Source organism: Osmerus eperlanus, chromosome 1, assembly GCF_963692335.1.
Source record: "Osmerus eperlanus chromosome 1, fOsmEpe2.1, whole genome shotgun sequence".
Taxonomy (NCBI): Eukaryota; Metazoa; Chordata; class Actinopteri; order Osmeriformes; family Osmeridae; genus Osmerus; species Osmerus eperlanus.
Window position 1 is genome coordinate 2,154,996 of NC_085018.1, and position 17,933 is coordinate 2,172,928.

The 17,933-nt window shown below is 42.1% G+C and overlaps 1 long non-coding RNA gene across 1 annotated transcript; it reads left to right on the forward strand.

Moving 5' to 3' along the window:
* The first annotated feature begins 2,187 nt into the window (after positions 1-2,187).
* On the forward strand, positions 2,188-5,460 carry LOC134011833 (uncharacterized). Its single transcript, XR_009928509.1, has 2 exons — positions 2,188-2,383; positions 4,694-5,460. It is a non-coding gene; the product is annotated as an uncharacterized LOC134011833 (long non-coding RNA).
* The last annotated feature ends 12,473 nt before the right edge of the window (positions 5,461-17,933 follow it).

Consider the following 17,933-nt stretch of genomic DNA (forward strand, 5'->3'; position numbering starts at 1 on the left):
TAAGTCATAGAGATTAGGTCAATTTGTACACCGGTCTGCCAAATTTATTCGTTTTGATTCAACGATGAGGCTGCCTCTTGCAGGGGAAATGAGAAGACATCCATTTCATTCTACACTTCACTCGTATTTTCAGTTGTAAATTAGCAGAAAAAAAAATGCTTTTAAATCTATGTAATCTTTATAAATAATAAGTATGCATTTTTATATAAAATACAGAAATATCAGTTGTAAAAATGTCATTAAAAACGGACCCCTGTGCAACCGACGCAAGCAAGCACACCCTACAATTTCCCCAGAAATTGTACCCTCTCTAGTTATACCATGTAGTTCGTCAGTGATAAAGTAAGCAAACAGCGCTTGATCGGCCATGACTGACGTCAACGCAGCAAACCAGGAAGCAGGAATGTCCGACTTGACACAGCCGTTTATAACTCCTCCCCAACTGCAAGCAGCAACTCTCGCTGGTCGTTTCATGCAGCCGATGTCGAACGCACCTATGGTTTACGGAGCGCTAGATTGGCTTTGCCAAAGAATGCCGCATTTTAAATATCGCTCCATCACGCAAAATTGATTGTGGGAAGCCAAAATCGTGATCGGGATTAAAATTGTATTAATTGTGCAGCCCTACTACACACAGTTCTGGCTATATCAACGATCAGTGAGCTTTGTGTTTAAACTTACTGATGTTAACTGTTAATTCTAACTATGTTTACGTCAGGGTTGGTTGCTCCTTCCATTCTTGTTTGTTTACTGTTCTTTGTCTTTTTTGTCTTATGAGGAAGGTTAGCCAGGATCTTTTTCTCTCTTCCAGGCTTCCCCTAGTAACCCTCGTGTTTCACGTCACTACGCTGTGAATTGTGGGCAAGTCTTCAAAAATGCAGACTTAAGGGTGCATAAAACGTCAGTGAAAGAGCCCTCGCGCACTTGATGATTTGACAGTGGGACAGCCCTAAGCTCCACAGACTTAGTGAGAACGTGCCTCAAAGTCTGTGAGTCTGTGAGGGGGGACATTGGGATTGGGCCTAACTGTTCGTAAACTCCAGATTGATTGTCCTGTTGTCTTCTCTGAGGTAAAAAGCTGTTTGTCCCGTGCATTGATTCAGAGCGTGTGTGACGGTATGTAACAGACGTAGCCACGCGCCGTTACAACAAGGTGTTGTTCGCCACTCGCTGGGCTCGAACGCATGACTTCTGACTTGCCAAGCGCGACCACTACCAACTACGCCAAATAAAAGCTAGCTATTCGTTGACACGGGTGGCCCATTACATACCTGAGGAGTGAGTTTCACCAGTTCACACCGGTTACACGTGCACGGAGAGAGGGGCTATTCACAGACGGGTCCGTTGTAGTGAGAGAGAGAACGTGAGCGGGGCAAGAAGGGGCTGAGTGAATCAGTGCGCTGTGCGCAGCTCTACAATGAAATATTTTTTTGCAATGTTAAACAGTAAAAGCAAAAACACAATTTTATACATTTGTGGCAGTCAATCTTTTATTGTGGCGGGCCGCTACAAATAAATCAACGTGTGGGAAACACTGAAAACTTTGGGAATGTTACCAGGGTAACTGACTGTGAACCTCACCTGCTTGCTGGCAGCTTTTTTCTCCCTCTCCCCTTCCTCATGCTGAGCCTGAAGCAACTGTCAGACATGGGGTGTCCTTTCCTCATCAACCTGATTGTTGTTGAAGCCATATAACACATAAGGATCACATTAAATTCTACAGTTTTCCATGCAGAGCTAACCTGGCATTTACTGAACATCTCACTGTTAATCTGTGCTGTGGAGGTTGATGGACCCTCCTTCACGTAATACCCATTCATTAAAAAGGAGAAGAATGGAGAAGAATGTCCCTCTACTTGGACGGTAAAAGGTTGACTTTAGACATCGACTAATATACGGAAAGCCCAGACGGAGTACAGAAGCAAAATGAAAATTGAGCGGAAGTACGTAGGAGGGCAAAGCCTAGCTAGTAAGACGTGTGGTTAAATGTCAAATTAATATACTGCTTTGAAATGTACTGAATGAACAATTGCCTCTCTTTTGCTGTTGCAGTTTTTATGCTTTCTGAAAATGTCTTCATACTCGCCTGCACGCAAGAGAGTTTTTAATTCCAGTGAATTAGAAATGAACTAACTCAGCTGTTCTGGAAGCGATAAATCTGAGCTTCCCATCTCAAGTCAGAGTTCAGGGTTAGGCTCAGAGTTTGTAAAACCTGCTTTCTGGAATACACCTCTGATGATAAGAGAGAAACAACATGTTTACTTAGAAAGTCAGTTGCTAAGTCACTTATCAACAGGTGAAGTGTATTTTCATCATTCCTCTGCTTATCCCTACAGTGTGGATCATGGTGGACAGTGCAGGATCAAACCTGTCCCTAGGAGATGTGAGTATTGACTAGGGATGGAACGGTACACTGAAGTCACGGTTCGGTTCATACCGCGGTTCAGACATCACGGTTCGGTACGAGTTCGGTACAACGGAGGGAAAAGCAAAACAAACCAGGTTCCTCTACGAGTGAATACGGCGCATTGAAGATGACATGTAAATTCCGATTGCGTCAGTAATTTATTTGGCCCTATTTGTATGTGTATCTAATGGCTGGTTAAGCACTGTAGGGAGAAGTTGAACTTGTTTTTGTCTCGTTCCAGTGATTGGCACACCTGGGTGATGGCGTCGGATATTTTTAGTCATTTACCACACGTTATATGCGTTAGCATGTTAGATGTATTTCCAGTCACATACCCCACAACCAGTGATATGTGTCCAAACTTTTGACTGGTACTGTAGCCTACATGTTGAAGAATACAGGATCGAAGTGCGCAAGTGAGTTTTTCGCTTGTCGTCCGCAGTGAACGGACAGTAAAAGCACTGCTTATTCTACATTTTTTTTTGTATTTGATTATGCATAACTGCTACATTAGTCATCGTAACGTCTAAACAATTGCAATAACACACATATTGCATATATAAATCACAAGAATAAACAGTAAAAATACAAATACAAGTTTATTAAATAAAATGATTTAATAAAAATGTTTACGTTTGAATTTTGGCAGGGTAGGCAGTGCCTATACCTTGCCCACCCAGACCACGTCACTGCCCAGAACTGCTGAACAACGCCGACACACAGTGCTTGTCTTATCCACCACTCTCTCGCCTGTACTACTGTAACTGAATGGGAAACCGAAGTTTTCCCAAACTTGCAATCTTAAAAAGGCCGGCGGGTCCTCTATCTCTCGTGGGTCGCCACCACTCGCCATACTTGTCCTTAGTGCTGCTAGCTAGCTATCTCTGACTCACGGCGGCGCCAATCAGAGCTTCAGAGCTACAGATTAGATGTCCCGAAAGAACACGAGTATCTAACAGTAGTTCTGCATTACATTAATTAATTTGCACGCAACTTTTATCTATTTTTATACCGTGTATTCATGTAATTTCATGCACCGAACCGTGACGCCCATACCGTACGGTTCGGTACGAATACATGTACCGTTCCACCCCTAGTATTGACTGCTACTTGGTTCTAGTACACAAGGTCATACAAGAGACAATACCATTAGTGACTTGGACACTGTCACAAATGGACACACACACACTGTAAACCCTACTTTTAGAAGCAGTAATTTAACACAATTACCCACATCAATACTGTTTATGTCTGTGTGTGCTATGTCCCCTCCCTCTCCTCCCCTCTTCCCCTCCTCCCTCTGTTCTCCTCTGCCTCTCCTCCCCTCTTCCCCTCCCTCTCTTCCCCTCTTCCTCTCCTCCCCTCTTCCCCTCCTCCCTCTCCTCTTCCCCTCCCTCTGCTCTCCTCCCCTCTTCCCCTCCTCCCTCTGCTCTCCACCCCTCTTCCCTCTCCTCTTCCCCTCCTCCCTCTGCTCTCCTCCCCTCTTCCCTTCCTCCCTCTGCTCTCCTCCCCACCTCCCTCTCCTCTTCCCCTCCTCTCTCTGCTCTCCTCCCCTCCTCCCCTCCCTCTCTTCCCCTCCCTCTGCTCTCCTCCCCTCTTCCCCTCCTCCCTCTGTTCTCCTCTTCCTCTCCTCCCCTCTTCCCCTCCCTCTCTTCCCCTCTTCCTCTCCTCCCCTCTTCCCCTCCTCCCTCTCCTCTCCTCTTCCCCTCCCTCTGCTCTCCTCCCCTCTTCCCCTCCTCCCTCTGCTCTCCACCCCTCTTCCCTCTCCTCTTCCCCTCCTCCCTCTGCTCTCCTCCCCTCTTCCCTTCCTCCCTCTGCTCTCCTCCCCACCTCCCTCTCCTCTTCCCCTCCTCTCTCTGCCCTCCTCCCCTCTTCCCCCTCTTCCCCTCCCTCTCTTCCCCTCCTCCCTCTGCTCTCCTCCCCTCTGCTTTCCTCCTGTCTTCCCCTCCTCCCTCTCCTCTTCCCCTCCTCCCTCCCCTCTTCCCCTCCTCCCTAGAAAGATGGAGTGATGGGGGCATATCAGGGGTAAGCAGATGATGGATGATGGAAAGAGGGATTTGGAGGGAGAGAGGTAGCATGTGAGGGAGGGAGAACAGAATGAGAGAGGAAGAGTGGAATGAAGGGAGGGACAGAGAGCAGGGTAGAGAGGTTGGAACCGAGAGAGAGAGAGAGAGAGAGAGAGAGAGAGAGAGAGAGAGAATGAAAGGGGGAGGGCAGGAAGAGGGAGACATTCTAATGTGAATGATGATGATCAGTAATATATTGTGTCTTGGTCTCCCCCATCAGATGCCTGTGAGCTCACACTGAACCCAAACACAGCACACAGATAGCTCTCTCTGTCTGAGGAGAACAGAAAGATGACATGGAGGAGAGAGAAGCAGCCGTATCTTGATCACCAAGAGAGATTTGAGAACTGGCCACAGGTGCTGTGTAGAGAGGGTCTGTCTGGGCGCTGTTACTGGGAGGCAGAGTGGAGTGGAAGAAGGGTTTCTATAGCAGTGACATATAAAGGAATCAGCAGGAGAGGAAGAGGTGATGACTGTCTGCTTGGATACAATAACAAGTCCTGGAGTCTGTTGTGTAGTGATAACAGTTACTCTGCCTGTCACAATGAGAAGAGAACTGTCGTACCTTCCCCCCCCCTCCAGCTCCCACAGAGTAGGAGTGTATCTGGACTGGCCGGCCGGCACTCTGTCCTTCTACACAGTCTCCTCTGACACACTGACCCACCTGCACACATTCCACAGCACATTCACTGAGCCCCTCTATCCTGGGTTCAGGATTTGGTCTGACTCTTCAGTGTCCCTGTGTCAGGTAGAATTGCCCACACACTCACACACTGTGCTCACATAGATGTCATTGAAGATTGAACTGTATACAGTTGGAATTGATATCCCAGAGTGTTTGTAAATATTGGTGTGTGTAGAATGTTTGTTTTGTTTTAATTGTTGACAAACAACAATCCTGTCTTTGATCTCAGTTCCACTGAATGTGATGAACTAAATAGTGTCTAACTGACTAAATAAGGAGAAATAAAGATGTTTTATACAGGATGATAGAAGAAATGCTGTGTGTTTGTTGGTGACCCAGTGGCCCTAGACACACACACACATGGACACACACAAACATGCATGCATACACTGTAAACACTACATTTAGGACCAGTAATATGACAGTATTACCCACTTGAATATAAACTGTCTGTGTGTCTGTCTAGTGTGATCCCCTCCCTCCCTTGACCTGCCCCCACCCTCCCTACTCCCTTTGGGCTCTCAAAGCAAGAGGGAGGGAGGGTTTCTGTCTAAAGATGAGTAGTACTTTGATTGCCATTGCATCCAAAAATCACTGCACAACATGGGATTGTTACTTTCTGAGTGATTACATGTTTGCTGTCCCTTATTTGCCAACATTTCCAACAAGAAAATAATTGATTATAAAAACCCAAGTTGACAAAGCCTTGTTATTGTTGTTGCAGATAAAGCATGATGGAAATGGTTTCATCTCAAAATGTTGAAGTGTTCATAACAAACTGAATGACAAATTCTTCCTGGACAGATGTTGTCCTACAACTGCAAAGAGTGTCATAGTTCCTGCTATGAGAACAAAGTCCTTACAAACGGTCCCTACAGAGAAAAAGACAACACGTTCTACCAAAACCAGTCTGACTCAGTCTGTGGGTTCAAATCAGTTCATGACTATAATCATTCAAAGTAGGAACTCCATTTCCCTTGCTCTGAGTTTGCAGATGACCATTTTCAGGGACTGTTTCTCTTTCAGTGGGATACATTTCTCCCACATCTTCTGGAAGCTGTTGTCAACTGCGATCTTCTGCACAATGTTTTGTCCATGGAACCTTTGGAATACAGCATCAGGAATTGACTGTGTGTAATATAGGATTTCACATCCTACTATAGGATTACATCATATCTGTGGACTTTGTTATATACGTTTTTTTATATATAACATTGTTATTTATTTTAAGTAAAGGCAGATTGTTAACATGTTATTTCCCCGCTACACTGTTCATTCAACCAATAAAATCCTGCTGGATCTACTTGAGACATTGTACCACCTGTACTCAGCATGATTTCTTTCTAGGGCTGTCCCCGACTAAGATTTTCTTTGGTCGACCAAGACTCGACTAAAACGTCTGAAAATCGACTAATCGCAATTTGAAACGCTTTTTTTTCACAAAAAAAAGCATACAAACATTTTCCCGATCTGACTCAATGGCTGCTGGACATTGCAGATTCAGCCGCTAATAGCCTACTAATAATAAGACTTATCACCAGTCCTGTTGTAACCGAATGCCGATGGTATTTAGTATCTCTTACAATGTACTACAAATTTAAAATATTGTTTAACATGCAAATCATCAGAGCGCGCTTATTACTGAAAACTTGCAGCATGCGAACTTATGTAGAAGCTGAGTGGGGAACGGTGCAACAGAGAAAGATTTTGTTGTCTTGGCCGGAGAAGATAATGTCATTCGATTTGGATGTGATTCTTATAATAGGCATATTCATTTTTCAACCCAGCGCGTTAGCATGAGCGAAGTAGGGCTAGGCCAACTTACGTTTTTCAGGTGGTAGGCTACATCATATTTGACGTCGAACTATGAAAAATAAACCGTTGTTGGCAAAGTTTGCATGCAACGTTTTTCGAGTCACCCGGTACTTTGTAAATGTAAATGTACTTTAATGAAATGCTGCCATACCACAGATTTCTTTGCCATTTTGACTAATAACACCGACAAAGTAGGCTATGGCAGAGTTTGTAGTTCGGCAGCCAATTGTGCTTGTGCCGTGTGCAAAATACCAAAACAAAGCGCAGATTAACGAAAGGAAAACAGTGACACCTTTTCTTTTAAATTATATATTTTTAGAGTTGCTTTATTTGTCTTAAATAATATAATCTACAATTTCTGTATAACATTTTGTTAATTCAGCAATGATGACACAAGCGGGAATCAGATCTCACACTGCCATACGGCAGCTTGACTAAAAAAATCTTAGTCGACCAAGAGCATATCGACCAGAAAATAGACTAGTCGACTGAGTGGGGACAGCCCTATTTCTTTCACCTTGTTGTACCAACATAGTGATGCGTCTGCAAGGCCATGAACACATTTCCATAGAATATCTTCCTTTTCAGCTTCAGGAGGGGGCCGGACATAGATTTCTCTGGACAGCTGCATACCCTTTAAGAAAGCAGATTTGATGTCCATAGAATGGATATGCCCCTATAGTTTGACAGATTACTGCTAATAATAGCCTCAGAGAGTCAGAAGTACATGTTGGGGAGTCTTTCTGCAGCTCGTGAATATTAAGGTCTTCAAAACCTCGAGCTACGAGTCGTGCTTTGGGCACAATACCACTGGGAGTTTCTGTGAGACTACAGACCCATCTGGTAGGTACACACTTTTGACCTGCATCATCCACTTCCTCAAAAACATAGTTTTTGTTCCAATTCATAATTTCATCCTGTTTGGCTGTATCAAATGAAATGTCTTTTGTTATGAGTACATCAGTCTCCCTATCAGTTGATTCAATGTTAAGATGATCAACACATGACATATCCACTTGCTCCTTTTGTCCATCACTGCCATCAGGTTCAATATGTAGCAAATTAAACCAGTGTTTGTATTTTCCAGAGGCTTTGCCTGCTCTGCCTAAAACCTTGGCTTTCTGTAGACCACCACCATCCTGTTTCATAAATGTTAGGATCTGTCCTGTTCTTACAGTTTTTCACGATTGCTAAATACACATTTCTTGAAACAGTCACCCATTTTCTCAAAACTGTAAACACAAAACCTCATCTTCAAGCACTATTTACAAAACCTCTGAATCCTCTTGCAAAATGAAACTTTCACCTCAAAACAGATTTACCTGTGCTCAAAACAAACACTGCTCTCAAATCATAAACAAAGTGATCAAAATTATATACACTATCAAGCAGTCAGTAAACAATACACCAAAAAATAGAAAACACATTGTTCAAAACATATAGTTCTCAGGGAGAAGTACATTTTTTATCTCAAAACTAATTTCATATTTCACCGTCATTGTCTTTTGATAAACGAAAACATGTTTTATCATAGTAGCTCAAAATTGATCAGAAATTACTACTCTGCTTTGCTCTTTGTTCTTTCTCCTCCTTGTACCCCTATACAGTACTGTACCCTGCATCTCAATACTCACAACTCACTCTTGTTCTTTGTTGATATGAACCTTCAACCAGTCAAAATCTATTGAGCAGCCAGTACTGTTACTGTAACAAATGGAAAGCACAATGATCAGGGCCATACAATTTGTTCATTGTACAGTATACAGCCTACAATGCTACAAGGGACAAAAATCAAAGGAGTAAACATGTGATCAATGTTCTTCTTGTCTTTGGGCTGGGTCAGGCCAGAGCACTTCGTCGACATCACAAGCAATATTTTCCCACCAACAACCTGTTTGCTCTCTGAACTGGCTTCTATTGGTTGTGTCACATCATTTGAAACAAGTGAAATCAATTTTGAGTGGTTGTGTTTAGTTAATGACATGTTTTCTCTATTTGTATTTACATTTTAGTCATTTAGCAGACGCTCTTATCCAGAGCGACTTACAGTAAGTACAGGGAAATTCCCCCGAGGCAAGTAGGGTGAAGTGCCTTGCCCAAGGACACAACGTCATTTTGCACGGCCGGGAATCGAACCAACAACCTTCTGATTACAGTTTTTCTCAATTGCTAAGACACATTTCTTGAATGTGTACTGTGTTTTCTCCAAACTCTAAACACACATCTTCATACTTACACTGTTTTGGCCAAACCCTTGGCTTTTGACCCAAAATCAAACACAGTAGTCAAAACCATATTATCTGTCGTATAAACCTAACTTTGCATTCAAAATACACACAAAGCCCTCAAATAAATTCAACCTTCTGAATACCTTTTAGACACTGCTGGGAGGAATTGAAAACACTATTATAAAAAGCTTTTCAAGAACCATTGACTATAACGTCCCTGTCCCTGAATTTTAGATATGTTCCACCTCATGAGTTTGACATGATGTCATAAAACTCACAATTACTGCAATTGTCCTTCTTACAGGCTGTTTATTTTCTATTTACATTATACAGCAATTGCATTTTGAGCTATTGTTACTGTAGTGGTCACAGTATACAAATAGTAGTACTGTTAGTCAACAACACAAATGTATTGCTGTAAATTGTAATTTGGGGAACAAAGGCTAAGAAAACAAGGAAATCAACAAATAATGTTTACCTGGGTAACAGAGCTTGAGTACAGTACTGTTCATTGTGGGTCAGCATCCTATCTCTGACCAGGGTCAGGCCAGAGATTTTCCTCAACATCACAGGCAATGTTTTCTCTAGCCAAACAGCAGGGAAAATGCCCCTGAATGCCTGAGCCATCCATGACAAGACTCAAGAGCAATGTCCCCACAAACTTCCTCCATGGCTTGGAGAAGGTTGTTCTGTCATAGGGATTTCTGTCATAGTGTGGCATGGATCTCATTTGAGATTGTTGTTCTTCTTCCTCTTCCTCTGCCTCTTCCTCTCCCTTGTCCACCTCCTCTCATTTGGACAATTATTCCTTTTCTTCTGATATTTGCATCCATGATTTCAAAGTACAGATGAGCTTACCTTTGTATTCATTCCAAACCCCTGATTGCTTGTTGAGTATATTTGCTTGTTAGTGCTTACACATGGATAATTGGTTGTTAAGGGTGTTTGAATTGCGCTGTTTTGGGTTTACTTATCAAATGGCAGTGTTTTCTGAATGACATAATGGTGATAATTGTGTCTTAAAGTAAGAGGTGTGTTTAGACTTTTGCAAAGAAGTGTGAATGAACCTGAGAAATGTGTCAAAAAGGGTAAATTGTGTTTAAAGACTGGGGTACATGGTCTTTCTGCTGGGATTTGGCAAAATGGTTTTGTGGGGATGGCTTACACATACCATTTTTGTGTGTTAGCAATCGAGAAAAACTGTAATAGCCCGACTCCCTAACCGCTCAGCCATCTGACTCCCTGTATTTGATTGTTGCCACTTGTGTTTACCAGTATGGATGACATGTGCAGGATAGAGGGGTACATCTAAAGCTTTTATGCAGCTAGTTCCGGGCAACTAGCTGCATAAAAATGTGCTCCTGAATATCTCTCGAATAAGGACCTAGAAGTGGGACATCACCATAAGACAACCATTCAATAATTTCCTAAAAGGACTTTAAAGATGAGGTAACAACATCTATCAACTCGAAAAGAAGAAAAAAACACACCTAGGATACATTTTTATCAAACAAACTAGATAGCTATCAACTGCTATAAACTGCTAGCTCTCAACTGTCAACTGACAGTTACCAACATTCCAAGGGAAAATATTACTTTTATGAAGATCAGAAGAAGATTATAAGGATTATTGTCGGTAACTTTGACTATTAGTTAATTAATAATATCTGTGTATCCTGTCAACTATACTTAGTTTAGTTTTGACAGTGTTTAGAAGAAGAAACAGAGTAAATAGCTAAGATAACTTTTTGGAGTAAACAATTGGTCGCCATGGAAACCTACCAGCTAGCACCCAAGTGCAGCACTGCTCTCACAACACAGAGCAGAGAGGTAGAATACCCTGCCAATTGTAAGAGTGGGACAGCTAGAGAGAAACACAAAGAGAAGACTACAGGAAAACCCAGAAGTCCTCTTCATAGACTATGTTCAGCAAAAAGGAGGAAGAAAAAAGAACAACATTTTATTCTTCACTGATTCCATCTACACCTGGAAAGATACCCTGTGCAACAATTACACATACGTATCCAGTGAGGGCATCGGCTCAGGAGGCAGATTAAAGATGAACACCTTGAGACTCTCCCTGCCAGTGTCCCAAATCCTTGCCTTGTTTCTGTCCCATCCTCACTAACCAGCACCCAGCCCAACAACACCCTGACACCTCCTGATACATCCACACACCCAGCTGCCAACGGCCAGCCCTGCCCATCCCAGCACACCTCCACTCCTGAAGAACAAGCCCCACAAGTGGTCCTGCTGGCCGATTCAAATGGGAAATTCTTGGACACAAGCAAACTTTTTCCGGGTAAAAAAGTGCTGCAGCACCACAGGCCAGGCAATGAAGCTGCTGAAAAAGGAGACCCTCAAGAGCCCTCAGTGCCTTGTGATCCACACAGGAACAAACAACCTGCACAGCCTCCGAAAAGACACCGCTGAAGCAATAAAGAAGATGGCTGAGCAGGCCAGTAGGGAGTTCCCTGATACCCGAATTGTGGTCTCCACTTTACTTCCTAGGACAGACACCCCCCCTCATGTCATCCATGATATTAATATGGAGGTCAGAAGAGGATGTTCCACCTTACCTAATGTCCACCTGGCCTTCCACCCAACCATTGGCACCTGGGACCTTAATGACGGACTCGTACATGGACGGACATGTACACAAAGAGAAGGTGGGGATATTTGCAAAGACCCTCAAAGATGCAGCCCTGGGATGCAGCCCCTCCACCCCCTCCCCTACTGGGAGCTTCAGAGACCACCCTCCTCCTACCCACCACCACCATAGAATCATCCCCCCTGCTGCGAGGAGACACAACAATCCAGCCTGGACATCCCACTCCCCACACAGCCACCACCTCACCACTGTGAGGCACAACCAGAGGAGACCACCTTCCCCCTCCCCAACGTCTGCCCACCAACCCCCTCCACACCCACAGCAGCAGAGCTATGCCGCAGCCCCTTGTCCCCCTCAACATCCACAGCAGCAGAGCTATGCTGCAGCCCCTTGTCCCCCTCTACACCCACAGCAGCGGAGCTATGCTGCAGCCCCTTGTCCCCCTCTACACCCACAGCAGCGGAGCTATGCTGCAGCCCCTTGTCCCCCTCAACATCCACAGCAGCAGAGCTATGCTGCAGCCCCTTGTCCCCCTCCACACCCACAGCAGCGGAGCTATGCTGCAGCTGTAGCCCAGGCTGCTGCCACAGCCCCTTCCCCTGCTACCTCTGAGCTGGGAGACATCAGGGAGATGCTACACACCCTGTGCACCAGGCTTCTATCCAGCTAAGTTGTACTGTACACCTTCCCAGTTGACAAACAGAACAACATTGAACTATACTGTTTGTAGTAGTAGTAATAGAAATAGTAGTAACCCATACAGCGGTAATATTTGCAAAACCGTACACCTCCATAAAATACATATACATTTATTATATAGTGTTGTTAATAGAGAAATAATTGTAAGTGTTTTAATTTGTCTCACTATCCAGGTTCATTTTGATTGTTTTCAAATGCGTTCATTTCATGTAAGTTGTTGGAATATACAGGGTCTTCACTCCTCAACCTTTGAGCTGAAGAGTGGAAGCCCTGAATGTATGAACTCTATCAAAGATGTTGATATAATTGTGCTGACAGAAACATGGTGTCAAAATAATCTGCTCACTCACTGTCCCCCAGGATACAATGAAGTCATGGTGCCCTCTTTAAAACTAACTAAAATAACCAAGGGCAGAACATTGGGGGGGATCTTGGTGTGGTATAAAGAAGGTCTTTGACATCATATTGCCATCAAGGCAAAATACTCAAAAATGGTTTGATCAAGAATGTAAAACCATCAGAAAAGACCTAAGGAAAATAGCAAATGAAAAACATCGCCAACCAAAAAACCCAGCCCTACGCACTAGGTACAATGACATTTTTAAACAAATATAAACATACAATTAGAAACAAAAAACAAAACTATACCCAGATGAAACTTGAAGATATTGAGAACGCAATTAATAAAAATCAATTCTGGGATATGTGGAACAACTTCAACGCAAAAAAAACTCAAGCATTACCCATCCAAAATGGTGACATCTGGAGAGCACATTTTGAAAATATGTACAAAGACATACCAATCAATCAAATGAATTCAGATCAATGTATTATAAAAGAAAAACTCCAAACATTAGAAGAAACAATCAAAGACAACCAAAACCCCATTGATTTCCCCATTGATTTTACTTGGGAAGAATTAACCCAACAAACAAAATCTCTCAAGTCAAGGAAAGCTTGTGGTCCAGACAGCATTACTAATGAAATGCTTAAATGCAGCACCCCAGAGATGCAGGGTGCAATGTTGAAGTTGTTCAATATCGTTTTACAGTCAGGATGTTTTCCTGGCATCTGGTGCGAAGGGCTCATTTCCCCCATTCACAAGAATGGAGACAAATCAGACCCTAATAATTACCGTGGCATCTGTGTCAGCAGTTGTGTAGGTAAACTATTCTGTAGTATAATAAATAGAAGAATACTAGATTTCCTTGATGAACACACCATCTTGAGCAGAAATCTAATTGGTTTTGTCCGAAAACATCGAACCACCGATCATGTATATACCCTTCACAGTCTAATTAACAAACAAACATACACCAAACAAAAAATTGTAAAATATTAGCTTGTTTTATTGACTTCAAAAAAGCTTTTGACTATTTGGCATGAAGGGCTCTACTATAGACTTCTACAGTGTGGTATAGGGGGCAAAACATATGACTTGGTTAAATCAATGTATTTGGAAAATAAATGTGCTGTCAAAATTGGGGATAAACAAACAGATTTCTTCACTCAAAGAAGGGGTGTTCGTCAGGGCTGTAATTTAAGTCCAACTTTATTTAATATATATATATAAATGAACTTGCTGTTAAACTAGATCAATGTACTGCTCCTGGCCTCTCCCTCCTGGACAAAGAGGTGAAGTCTCTGTTTTATGCTGACGACCTTGTCTTACTGTCTCCCACCAAAAAAGGACTACAACAACAGCTGGACATTGTTGAACAATACTGTCAAAACTGGGCCCTTGCAATAAATATTAAGAAAACTAATATCATGATATTTCAAAAATGCCCCAGATGCCAGGAAGAGAAATACCAGTTTATTATAAATAATCATGTAATTGATCATGCTATGAATTATAACTATCTTGGTTTAACCATAACAGCATCAGGGAGTTTCAACATGGCAGTGAATGCACTAAAAGAAAAAGCTCGAAGAGCCCTAAATGCAATTAGAAGAACATTTTATAATTTGCTAATTCCAATTAAAATCTGTCTTAAAATATTTGATAGTGTGATCCAGCCCATTGCGCTGTATGGTAGTGAAGTATAGGGTCCACTCAGTCATCATAGCTATATCCGCTGGGACAAACTCCCAACAGAATCTCTACATGCAGAATTCTGCAGATACATCTTACATGTTCACAGAAAGACGAAAACAAATGCATGTAGAGCAGAATTAGGCAGATACCCAATGATAATTAATATCCAAAAGAGAGCACTACATTTCTTCAATCACCTTAAATCCAGCCCTCTAGACACACCCTCCATTCCAAAGCCCTCCAAACCCAAGAGCTGAACCCAGATAAGAGTCCCCTATGTCAGTTGGTGCTGAGACTAACTGCCTCCACTCAGACACACCCTGACCAGTCTCACACCAACACTGCTTTCCAAACACCAATCAGAGTCAACCAAATTATAACACAATGTAAAGAAACCTACCTGGAACATTGGAAAGAAGAAACTAAAAGCCAAAGTCGATTAGAATGTTATCTAGCCTTAGAAAGAGATTATAAACTGGCAGAATATCTCTATACTGTCAGAGATAGAAAGCAGAGACAGATCCTAACCAAATACAGGATCAGTGACCACCAATTGGCAATTGAAACAGGATGACACAAAAAATCATGGCAACCAAAAGAAAACAGAATATGTGGTCACTGTTCGACAGGTGAGGTTGAGACAGAGATGCACTTCCTCCTACAATGTGAAACATTCAGTGATATAGGAAATGATTACTGGAACAAACTCCACTCTGTAATCTCATATTTCAAAGGTCTTAGTGACCTCTCAAAGGTAAAAATCCTCCTAGGAGAAGGAGACAGGGCATACCTTGCTGCCCAGTATGTATCAGTATGCCACAACCTGAGAGACAGTGAGTGACCTAGACACACAAGGCACACACACAAAGCACACGCACAAAATATACTGTGTGTGAGACTGACATGTGTATGTGTGTATATATTAGTGGTGGGCATAGATAAAATTTTTTAATCTAGATTAATCTCACTGTAATCTTGGCGGTAATCTAGATTAAAATGGCTCATTTGAATTCCGCCGAAGGCATTCAGAATATGTGTGCTACCCAAATAATGGAGTAGCATGTATCTGCAAAGCCGGAGAGCTGCAGTTTCAGGACCGCATTTTCAGGACCGCAGTTCTAGGACTCTCGTTTTATCTTAGAGCGCCACCTAGCGAATTGGATAACCATGGACCGGAACAAGATAATCAATATTTTCCTGCAGTAGTGAATGCAGGTTACGGCTCGACATTAAATTATAACAAGAAGAAGAGGAAGTGATGTAGCTTGTTTCATGACAAGATATAAAACAATTCCGGTGTCTTGAATTGGACAATAAAGTTAACGTTAGCTAGCTAACGTCAACTTTGCTGTCGAAATCATTTCAAGACACCGGAGTGGTTTTATACATAACCACACGTGATTCACATTAGCTACTTTTACCTATGAGCTACACTGATTGCCAAACATCTGTTAACAACCAAGTTGAAGACAGAAATTACTGTTTGTGGGAAATACTGCTTTGGTTGCACTCTTTTTGGTATTTTGGTGGTTGCGAAAATCTAGAAATCCTTCAAAATGTTTCTGGTTGATGGGGTGGAGGGAATTATGAAGACTTGGATGGAGCGATGCAGGTGTATTTGGTGGAGGGGTGGATGGATGTGATACTGCGATTGTTATTGTTTATTATTGTATATATATTTTAAATATATCCATATCTGAATGTCAGGAATATTAATCTATCAAGCATTGCACAGTCAGTCGGTGAACAAGTTTAAGAAAGCTTTATTGCTTGCGGCCGGCCCACAAGGAGACAAAAACATCACACGCCATTGTGCTACAAAGTTTGTCTGGTTCCCAAGTCTTCAGGTAAGATTATTTATTGGTGAGAAGTCTCCTCCCCTGCATATCAGCTGTCAATATGATCGATCCCAGAGACAGAGTGCACGTGCACGTGGAAACTTACAGAGTTCTCCGATCCTAGGCTTGACCATATGATTCACTCAACACAGATAAGGTTTATTGCACCTCTAGTATGATAATGGTCAACCTAGGTCAGTTTGTTTACGTAAGCCTAGTGTCATCTATAGGTCATGTGGGGAGACTGCTCTCTACTGACAAAGGAATGCTAGCACCAGTATTTTCAGAATATAACCTTACATTCTAAATTTCTCTGACAGCTCCCCCCTGAATATACTGAAACATACAGGTGCTAACATCAAACCATGGTTAATAAAAAGTAAAACATAGGTAAAATAAATAAAGTCATCCAGTTAAATGGCAAGAATGCTTTCAGACATACCTGGAAGACCCTATATCACTTAATCCAGTGGTCATTCGACGTCTATGCACCTTATAGCAACCATATTTCAGATGTCTTTAACAACACAACTATGCCTGAAGTCAAGCTTTAAACAAAAAATGACTACAGAAAAGTAACATAATATAAGAATGTAAAATAAGAGTATGAAACAACTCACATCATCATAAAACAAAAATGTTTGTACTTCTTCAAGCCTGTCGGCAATATAATCGTTTAACACTGTCAGATTTTCATTAAACGAATCATGGTGAATTCACTCAACATTTTTGATCTTCATACATAGGCATCATCATAGGTATTATGAGCATGATCATTCATCTTGTCATAGTCATCATCAGCACGGTTCCTGTAATTGCTGATACATGGTCATCATTAAAACAATCAACCATTCAGTAAACTGTCAGTCAGTTTATTCTAAGACAGTACATTGATAGTTGAACCCAAGCCCTGATGTCAAAGCTCCTCTCCAAGTCAGATGATAAGCATTTCTCTTCCAGGTCAGGGAGTCATAAACCTTGGTTAACCAAACAAAAACCTGTTTTAAGTCACCCCAGATTTTGTCTCCAGATGTACTCCCCTGCAACTTATCTCCATTTTATAGATGGCAAAAGAAGCTCACCCTCCTCCGAAGGTGATCTCCTACAGCGCGGTCAAGACTTTTAGGTCAGCAGACATTTCTCTCCAGCCTGCTGCTAACTCTTTTACAACCTCTGTATGATAAGACACATCACTTTGGCACAAATCCTGAAATCTCAGTACATATTCTCAATTTCTGTTTCTTTTCAAATTATTATCAACTTTCTGTAGTACAAACCGGTTTCTCAACAAAAAAAAAACATTAAGCTTTCATGCAACTCCCAAATAATACTTCATCAAGTCACATAAATGAAACAGTATTGTTATCTCTTCTTCCGACAGTCTATAACTGTTCTCAAAACATTCAAACTTCTGCCCTGGAACATGACAAATCAACTGGAACATCTTTACGTAACTGGTAGAACGTATCATGATAGAACGTATCATGATAGAAGTGTTTGTACCTAAATTTTATTCCACAGAAAATGTCTAACTTATATCAAGATT